The sequence below is a fragment of the Aedes albopictus genome, chromosome 1 (assembly GCF_035046485.1).
Source record: "Aedes albopictus strain Foshan chromosome 1, AalbF5, whole genome shotgun sequence".
Classification (NCBI taxonomy): domain Eukaryota; kingdom Metazoa; phylum Arthropoda; class Insecta; order Diptera; family Culicidae; genus Aedes; species Aedes albopictus.
The window spans coordinates 323,061,454-323,072,041 of record NC_085136.1 but is presented as its reverse complement, the minus strand read 5'-3'; the positions used below and the strand labels follow the sequence as shown (position 1 = coordinate 323,072,041).

Below are 10,588 nucleotides of genomic sequence, written 5' to 3'. Positions count from 1 at the left end.
AATACCCGACACGGAATAAAAAATAATAGTCTATGAATAAATTACGGAAGGCATAAATTTTCCAAATGGAAGATAACGTGCCCCTGGATCCAACCTACTGATGAATAAATCAAGGGATTCTTTCAAAAATTCCTCTTAGGATTCCTTCAGGGATCCTTCTAAGAATTTCGTAAAATGTTCCTCTATTAATGCTTTAGTAATTACTCATACAAGAATTCCTCTAGAGATTTCACTATGATTCCTCTGTTAGATTTCCCAATTGAGCATCCATAGGATTTCCCAGGGGTCCCGCTCCAGATTTTTCCAGGGTTACCTCTTGGTATTTCTTTACGAAGATCCCTTGGTATTGCTTCTGAAATTCCTTTAGAAAATTTTGTTGGAAACTCTTCTGGAATTCATGCTAGAATTTTACAATTCATTTCTGCTATGGTTTCTCCTTAAACTGCTCCAGATATTTCACCAGTACTTTTTTCCAGGAATTCCTCAATGGATTTCTCAAGGAAATTTCTTCAAAGATTGCAATTGGGATTCTTTCAATGATTTTCCAGAAAATGCTAAAGAAACGCCTCTAGAGATTTCTATGGAGATTGCACTAAGGTTTCTTTCCGAAATTACTTAAGGGATTTATCCGGAGCTCGTGTAAAGGTTTTTTGCAGAAACTACTAACGAGATCCCTTCGGGAATGTTTTAAGGGTTACGTTCCGTATATCCTCGGGTAGTTTCTCTAAATATTTCCCCGAACATTTCTTCCAAGATTTCTCGAGAGACTCTTTAGAGATAAGGCTCTGGAAATTAAAGTGGAAAGGCATCGGAAACGTAGCCAATTCGGACAGTATGAGTGTCTGTACTTGTCAATCAGATGTTGGTTCATTTTCACTCGTTGACAGCTAATGTAAGATGTTATGATTTAAACTGCGCTATCCAGTGTCAACTGTCTTCTGTAGACCACAACTGCTAAGCTAGGAGAAGGCTGTGTCCCAGTAGGGATGTTATGACATGAAGAAAAAGAAATAAAATATGTAATAGTTATGCTGTAAAATAACACTGAATGTTAACTTTAAAAAGAAAAATCCAATTTTTTGGTGCCCTTAACACCCTTTCGATTTTTTTACCACAAAAGGTTCGTTCAAATATTATGTAACGCAAAATTTGGCAATTTTGGACCCTATCCGCTATCCCTTCGCCGCGTAACTATTTTTGAAGAGAAATTTTAAAATTTTGTATGAATCGTAACACAGCGCGGACACCCCCCCCCCCCTAATTGGCGTTAGGGGCCATCCATAAAGTACGTCACGATCCTAGGGGGGAAGGGGGTTTGTGAAAGTGTGACAAGCAATGTATTAGGTATAGGAAAAACCCGTACGAAGGGGGGAGGGGGGGTCGAAAAATCTCAATTTTAGCGTGACGTACTTAATGGATGCTCCCTTACGTAATATTTGAACGAACCCAAAGCAGACCCTCAACACCTATCTCCGTCTCTGATGTGCTCAGAACAATTTTTCATGAATAAAAAATGATTTTAAAAAATGTCCCGATTTTGTCAGGTACCCGATTTTGTCAGCCCAAAATGCTACCAGGGGCTGACAAAATCGGGTCCTTACTGTATATGGTTTGCTTCAGCCAGTTGCAACATCGTGTTAAAAACAATCTAGGACCATTTTCAGGCTACGCATTCTTCGTTATAAAACTACAGTAGCACGTAGCATCAATCCATTCATCTCAACCTCGTAGACTACGAAACTGCGTTCCACTTATTTAATGAGTCTTTTCACTTTCGCTACAAGCCCATAAAATGTCGTTCCACCGAGTGCTCGCTTGGTCTCCAAAAGTTTGGCTTGAGGCCACCAACTGTATGTGACCCTGTATGCGTAGTAGATGGGAGAAGACCATACAAAACAGGGACATATGTTGTGTGATTTAGTTTAATTTATACTTGAGAATGCATTCCCCGTGGGCTCGTTCTCAACTGGAACAAGGCGTGTCACCCACACCCACCCTCTCGCAGTTACCGATACGACGGACGGTTCCTTCCGTTCCGACAGAGAGTGGAACATAATCTTTTCATTAGTGGAATCTTTAAGAGGAATTTGGTATACGACGGCGCTGGAGACGGGTGTGTGGTTTTTGTGGCGAGGTTCTGGGCGGTGCGGGGTTGGATGAGTTATTTTCCAGGGAGACATTTTTAGTGCCGAGTTGGGGTTGCTTTTTTCGACTACATGGTTGTTGGGGTTCAGCTGGGTAGTGTTTGTGAATTTTCCAAGCTTTGAAATTTGAAGTCTTCTTCAACAGCCCATTATACCAGATCAAATCTTCCTTCTTAACTTCAAATTGTATATTTTTATGCTTACATTGCGTTTCATTTGTTTCATGTTTCCTCTTTTTTTTGGTATCTGAGTTTGTTGTTAGTGTCATTGCATTTTTGTTAAACTAAATGCAAATTTTTTTTTTTTTTTTGATCATATTGTGCCTTCTCATTTCCCAAGGCACCCACCATAACAAGTCCATCATAATGCCCGAATTATTCTACATTCCAACTGTAAATGCCCAAAACGTGACTCGCAAACTTTTCGCGCGTTTAATTCCTCAAGTAGCAATAGCTCAACCGAGTTTACCTTTTCCTACCTTATTTTCGAAACGACCCACCTTTCATAGCCTTGTACCCATTAAGCTCCTCACAAACAGTCACCGAGGTCTACTCTGCGGAAAGTTTGACAAGCGGCTCACCATGGCGTTGAAATTCCACAAAAAGTTCAACTGAAACCGCTGGAAGCATGTTTTCTTCCCATCACCACCCCGCTAAATTGTTGGCACACGTGTTGGAATAAATCATGCAAACGCATAAATTAATCATTCCGCACCGTGAGTAGCGAGTTAACCTGAAGCATCCTATACCGGCTACCCGCCTTCTTCCTTCATGTTCCTCACCGCGCAGGCAATTGTCAAAGCTCTTCCCGAGAGTTTCAAGGACATTCCGCCAGTTTCCCAACCCGGAACCTGGAAGTAGCAGCCAAGGTGATAAAAACGTCAAAACTAAATTGGGGAAAATTATTACTAAGCCGGAGCAAAAAATGCCAATGGGTTCCAGCCCAGTAAGCCTTCGAGGAAGAGATCGTTCAAGTTGAGCAGCGGTAAACGCTATCCCATCACATTTACTCCCACCCAATTGCAGTGTTGTTTTAATTATCCAAAATAATTTATTTCTTTGCGAAGGGTTAGGGGTGACGAGTAATTTGTTGATGAAAATATGGATCCTGGAGTGAGCTGAGCATAAGAGAATAGAGAAAAAGGAAAACAAATATTTCATATTACATGTGTATTGTATATTTCATATACAGTTTTTTGTTCTAAGAGGCGTCTGTTCCATTATCCGATCTTTCTTGAAGCTTGTTCCTACCTCATTACTTTATCCAAGTGTACACATGTAAGCAACTTTTTCTTTTCTTCATAATTAAAGTCGCGTGAATTTGTATGACTTTAATCTGTTTCTCATCTCTTTTTGCCTTTCTCGTTCACTGAAGTGTACTGAAAGTCTGTAAGTTCACTCAAAAAACGAGTTTTCGATAGATGGCTAGGAAAATCGAGTCACATATACCAATTAACTCAGTTCGACGAATGGAGATGATGTATGTATGTGTGTATGTATGTATGTCTGTGCGCAAAAAAAGTTCACTCACTTTTAAGACACTTTCCATTGACCGATTTTTCGGATTATAGCTCGAATCGAACCGGAATTTTACCGCATTGTTTGCTATTGAAAATGGTCCGGATCGGTCAAGGCGTTCCGTAGTTATGGCCATTTCAGTGAATCGGACCAGCACACCGGTAGAACTGGCCGTATATAAAACTGAACCAAGCCGCATCATGCGACACATCAAATTGCGGCGAGTTTTGTAACCTGAATTGACGCACTTTGTGCGGATTTCAACACTGGATACAAGAAATTCGACGGTATCGGTCTAGAATTCAAGATGGCAGCCTAATATTCAAGATTGTGGGTCAAAATTCAATATGACGGCTGTTTTATAGAGTTTTGGCTCTGAAACCATGCAATATGGGGTATGAGTCCAATAATGGCGACCACAATATCCAAAATAGCAGTCTAAAATATAAGATGGCGGCTCCAAGTTAAAATCCTAGATAATGGCTTCAGATTTAAGATGGCGGCCATTTCATGGAGTCTTGGGCTCTAAAACCATGCAATATGGGTATATACAGGGTGTTAGGTTCCTGAGTGCAAACTTTTTAAAGGGTGATAGAGGACCATAAATGGAGAAAAAAATTTGTCTTACGTATATGGTCAAATCTCAACCGTTACGTAGTTATTGAGCTTCCCATATTTTTGACTTTTATGCCTTAACTGGCTATAATTTGAAAATGGTCAAACTTATCGCAGTTTTTTTACCCTTATTCGAAAGATTATTGAGTTTTCTATCAAATGGTTTAGTTAAATAAGTTTTCTAGAGCAAATAGCTCAAAAGTAGTGTGTTTTAATTTATTTTTGTAAATTGAAAAATGAAAGTGAAGTGAAAAATGCGTAATATTTTGAAATTCTTTCTTTTGTAAAGTTTAGGCTCCTGTTTCACTCTACAAGCCGTTCTTTTACATCAAACTTCTAGCTCTTATCGTTTTCTTGAAATTTTGATTTAAACATCGCATTTCAAATCATAAATTTGCAACTGTCAAGGTAGGCACTTTCTTGCGCACTGTGCCGCACATTTTAATCGAGATTGCAAGAAAACGATAAGAGCTAGAAGTTTTAAACTTCTAAGTCAAAAAACGAATTGTAGAGTGAAACAGGGGCCACAATTTTAATTTATTACGCATACTTCAAAGATAATTGACAAAAACAATTTAAAACACACTATTTTGAGCTACTTTGCTCTAGAAAACTTAGTTATTCAACTAAACCAATCGATTTACAGATGCCATATGATAGAAAATTCAATAATCTTTCGAATAAGGGTCAAAAAACTGCGATAAGTTTGACCATTTTCAAGTTATATCCAAAAAAGACAATACATAATAATCAAAAACATGGAAAGCTCAATAACTACGTAACGGTTGATATTTGACCATATGCGTAGAACAATTTTTTTCTCCATTTATGGCCCCCTATCACCCTTTAAAAGGTTTGCACTCACGAACCTAACACCCTGTATAGAATGGAAAAAATGTCCGCAGTCCATAACTGGAATATCCAAGATGGTGATTCCAAATCTAAGATGGCTTCTGTTAAATCTTGCAATTGGCTAATAAATCATTCAATATGGATGTATTTGGTATAAGATGGATTTCCGGAGTCCAAAAATGTCATCCAGAATAACTAAGAAAGCGGCAAGGCGGTCCAATATCCAAGATGGCGGGAATTAAATGGAGTTTTAGGCTCTAAACCCATTCAATATGGGTAAATATGATATGGGGAAGAAGTCTGACGATCAAAAATGGTGACCAGAGTTTCCAAGATGGCAGAATTTAATCCAAAATGGCGGCTTAAAATTCAAAATTGCGGCTTTTTCAAGAGTTTAGGCACAGACATACAGACGTAACACTCTTCAAAACGACTTGGCACATGCATTTAACGATCATTTGATTTGCGCGATCCTTCCATCAGATGCGCTAGTGTTCGATCGCTTTGACGTTTGCCAGTGTACACGTTGCTGAATGATGCAAACGAAAATTACAGACGCCTGATTTAGTGGTGTGCGTGTTAGATCAAATCGAAATCGGAATCCACCATGACCGCAGTGTCGCGCGAGGTTCTGCCAACGCAGTGTGCTCATAAAAAAGACACCGGGCAAAATTTCCTCTAAGAGTTACGTCTGTTTGTCTGTGGTTTAGCGGTTTAGGGATCAAACATCAAACGTTAGATAAACGATATATATATGTCTGGTTCCATGAAATGGGTTTTTGTTAAACGTATGAAAGTGCGATATACATGTCCCTTGAGTTTTGTTGAAATAGGTTTCCGAAGGCACGAGAATGGCGCAATCACCGGTAGGTGGATTAATTAGGGTTTTTGGTTACGCTCGATGTTAATATTTATTTTAAATATCATTTCTGTGAGAGCATACATGAAGATACCTGTCATTTAAAAGGTGAATTCCATAGTCATTGGTCTCATCTTGGCTTCACAAAAATAAATAATTTGCCGTTTGCAACCTTCCCGCAACGGTTAGAAATATCTCAAATCAGTATTTTTCCCCATTCCAACTAATTGCTCACAGCCAATTTTGTAACGAGTGCAAACACAAACGAAGAAGAATGCAATTAAATTGCACTCAGGAAAAGCACATTCCAGTGCTCATTCCAACCAAGTGAACAATCAATTATCTGGCAAATATTTACCTTCCGAAAATGTAATTCAATCGCATTGCCAGCGGACGGAAACGTGCAATCCCACTCAGCGAACCAATCCAACCAGTTGTAACGTTACGATGCTCTTTTTTCCCCCCATTCTGATGGTCCTTTTACCTGGAGTTTGGGACTGCTGTGTGCCGCACCGGCGCCGTACACCGCACAATTGATTCCTAACTGGGTAACTATTAATTAGCGTCATCCATACACCAGTTCGTACTACCGCGCGTGCTCTTTTATTTCGGCATCCGCTGCTGCCACAATTAGCTAGTGAAATGGCGATCAAACATAATTAATCGACGGACGGAGCAGAATGCAACGAACTTCCGTTTCAGCTGTATACGACCGTTCTTTGTGTCTTTGAAATTGGTGAGATTTTTGGATGATATTGGTAGCAAAGTTTCGATAAAAAAAAGACGCTTCACCCAGTGAAGAATTTAACGTTTGACGAAACAGCAGGAATCGAACCCAGTTCACAAAAACTTGATTTGAAACAAGATACACATTTAAAGAACTGAACAGGGCACTGCATTTTTGAAGAGGTTACGTCTGCGATATTATTAAAAGCTTTTGCCAAGATTACTCCAGAAAGTATTTCAAGGATTCTTTCAGAGATTCTTTCGTAGATTTCTCTAGAAATTATTTCCGAGATTTCTCCAGTATTAGTCCTTCTAGGAAAAAGTTGCCAAAGGAATCACAGAGAAAGTTTTCGGAGAAATCCTCGAAAGGCTTTCGGAAAAAATTCTAAAAGCAATTCCCGTCAAAAGTGCAGAATAACTTTCCGGAGGAATCTCTGAAGGAATTCCCAAAAGCATCCTGGAAGGAGGTCCCGGAAACAAAACCTGGAAGTACTTCCTGGAGGAATCCCGGAAGGAAATCTTTAAGCAATCTCAGAAGTAGTCCCTAACAGAATTTCGGAATGAGCTCCTGAAGGGATCCCAGATAAGATTTTGGAGGAATACTGAAAGAAGTTCTCTCAAGGTTCTGAAAGAACTGCAGGAGGAATCTCGCATGGAATTTCTGGGAGGAGTTTCTGAAGGGACACCGTTAAGAATTCCTGATGCAATCCAGGGTGAAGTTGCTGGAATTTCCAACATAACTTCAAAATAAATTCCAAAAGAAACTATTGGGATGCTGTGGGATGGAATTTCTGGAGGATTTCCGGAACTCATTGAGAAATCCCGGAAGAAATCTCTCGAAGTCTCAGAAGGATTCTTTGAAGGAATCCTGGACGGAGTTTCTGGAGGAATCTCATATGGAACCTTTCAATAATCTGTAACTAATGGGACAACCCCCTATCCGACATCAATAAGACCTGAGGCAGTGTAGGAGCTGCTTCAGGTTGGGCATATGCGCGTGATCAGTCGCGACCAGGAAAACATTTGAGTATCGAATTGTAAACACACTTTCAAGTCGATTGTCCTTAAGCATTCATTTTCCGGAGGCCCCTTCTTCGTTCCACAACCACTCCTCCACTTCACTCCGTCGTAGCTGGCTCGCTCCTACCGTTCAGCAACGCTACCTCGGCTTCACTACCTCTATTCTCGCTTGCTTTCCTTTCGTTGGCTTAACTGCCGAGCGTTCGCGGTCGTGACATTGGAAGTCGCGGCTCTTTGTTCGTAGGGTTTGCGTCCTACGATCGGCAGTCTCGGTTGTAGTGGTCGAAAACTGGATCTGGCTGGGAGCCGGTAGCATCACGCAAGGGCTTTGGGGTCTACTACACGGACTTCAAGGACTGCACCAAGAAAACCAAGGGGTCCTACGGGAGATTTGGGAACGAATGGGTGGCGTGTTAATTATGGGGACGATTGGGGCTCTGGTCGGCGGGTTGGTAACCTGGATACTTTTCGTTGGTCTACTGCTTCCACAGTCTCTCACTGAACGTATTTGTGTACACTTCTTTCTTCAATTCTTTAATTCTTCAGAATAATTTCTTTCCGCCTTTCTTGTATTGGTAATACTGTGGAGCAATGGCGCTTGTCCTATTCAGAATCCCCAACCGAAAGTTTCCCGCTTTGTTAAAACACAGTGGCTCCTTATACTCCACCCCTCATTGCCGTCGTATCCTTGTGTCTGCAGTGGGTTGTACCTACCTGGTGATATGTACTCTGTGAATTTTCAAACATCTTCTTGGTTTTACTGTTGAACATATAAAACGAAACACTATACCGCGAATATCTCACAAATCACACTGGCACACCACTGGTTACAAATCTACGAAGGGATCCCAGAGGAAATTTCTGAAGGAAACCCATAAAGAATATCAGATGGAGCTCTCTGAGGAATCGCAGAATGAAATTCTAGAGGGATCCTAATAAGCTCAGGAAAAATTGGTGGGGTAATTCTAGAAAGTATTTCTGATGGAATTTCATTTATAAAAATAAATTTCGGAAGGAAATTTCGAATAAATCTGGGAGCTCCTGAAGTAATTTCAAAATATATTCCGAATTTCGGGAGAACTTCCTGGAGGAATCCCAGCAAGAGCTCTTCAAGGAATTCCAGACCAAACTTCTTTAAGAATCTCTGGAGAAACTTCTGGAAAATCCTCAAAAAGAGCTTCTGAAGAAATCCTAATCAATCCCCTCCCTGGAAGAATATCATCAAGTACTCCCTGGGAATCCCAGAAGAAACTCCTGGAACAAATTTGTGGAGGAACCGCGAAGGATTTCTTGGAGGTATCTCGGATGGAACTCTTGTGGATCCCAGACCTCTTGGATGAGATGCCAGTGTGCCGTCATCAAATCATAAATCAGCACGCTTTCTTCTGGGCCAATACCTATCCCGGATGTGAACTACAATTTACTCTCGGATGATTTCTACGATGACGACCATGAATCTGCAGAGTCTGACAGTGCTGCTGAATGTTATTTGAGTTGCTTTCAAGCAACAGTATTCTGACGGTTGTACTGAGGCCAGATAAGTCCAAAAGCAATTGGAGTCAAACTGTATTTGGAGACTCAATCGAGGACGTCACAATATGCATCTGGAACATTACTGTAGTGGATGCATCGAAGTAAATCAATTACGATGATGACGGACCAAAGTGGGCTGAAAAGCTTTTCCAAACCAGGAGGATATTGAGAAATATGTGACGCTACAAGATCAGGTGGAAGGGAAAAGGCGTACACTATTGCAGGATTAAATTTCCAGGTGCTAACGTCATGGATAGGTTATGGGATTAAAATTTTCGTCTATCCATATTCGGTCAATGTCAAGACCAATGCTCAACATCGAATGGTCCTCAAACAGTTGATTGTACATACGAGGCAATCCAGACCAATTGGATGCTCATTTTAACCAAGAAGATGCAGCGCTGCCGATAGAATCGAAGATCAACCATCTTGAGCTAGAAGGTCATCACAGTTCCTGGTTGCTGGGTCATCACGATCCACTCTTCAGTGGCACACAAGCAGGAAGAGATGAAAAACGCAGCATCCCTACCGTTGAAACCTAGCAAGGTACTTCCGATAGACTGCCAAAGTAACAATGATAGCTGAATAACAGCTTATTCAGCAATTTTTTTAATACAAGCTTCAGAGCGGTTTATTTATCCATTGTACAGTGATAACGTTTGTTGGGTGGTGTCTCTGAGGCAGTCAAACTGCAATCTGTGGCTCATACCCTTCTTTTCGCAGTCTTCTGAGAAATTGCGGATTCGTTGAAAATTGAGCAAACCCATGGAACGCTGACATAGGTTTTAATTTGCTTCTTGAATCTATCTTCAGCTACATCTAGGAACAGCAACCGATGTTTTTGGCATAGCTCCACAAGCCATTCTACTTGATTTTTTTTTTTAAAGATTTGCTTTGCGCTTTTTTCGCTGATGACTCTTTCTTAAACTAGCGCATCCAAGATCTAGTTATTTCTTACACTAAAACATCCCATCGATTTTTTTTTCTTTTTTTTAATATATTTTCATTATTGAGACATTCAGCTTGAGACTGGCTCGTCTTCAATCTATTGAATTTGAGTTCCCTTAAATCTCTCAGAGAACACCTTGGAGTGCTCTGAACCTCCTAGGAACACCCCTGAAGCCCATGGGGATCCTCTGGGACGCCTCTCAAATCTCCTATAACACCCTTAAAACCTCTTTCGTGATACCCTATGGAACGCCCCTGAAACCTCTTGAGAATTCCTGGAACGTTCCTGAAAGCCCCTGGTAAACACTTGGAACGTCCCTGAAACACCCCAGAAATCGACATCTGGCAGTCTGTGCACAGGCACTTTCTCTAAA

General features: G+C 40.7%; 1 pseudogene; it reads left to right on the top strand.

Annotated features, from left to right (window-relative positions):
* The first annotated feature begins 2,828 nt into the window (after positions 1-2,828).
* LOC134292226 (uncharacterized) lies at positions 2,829-9,851 on the top strand (annotated as a pseudogene).
* The last annotated feature ends 737 nt before the right edge of the window (positions 9,852-10,588 follow it).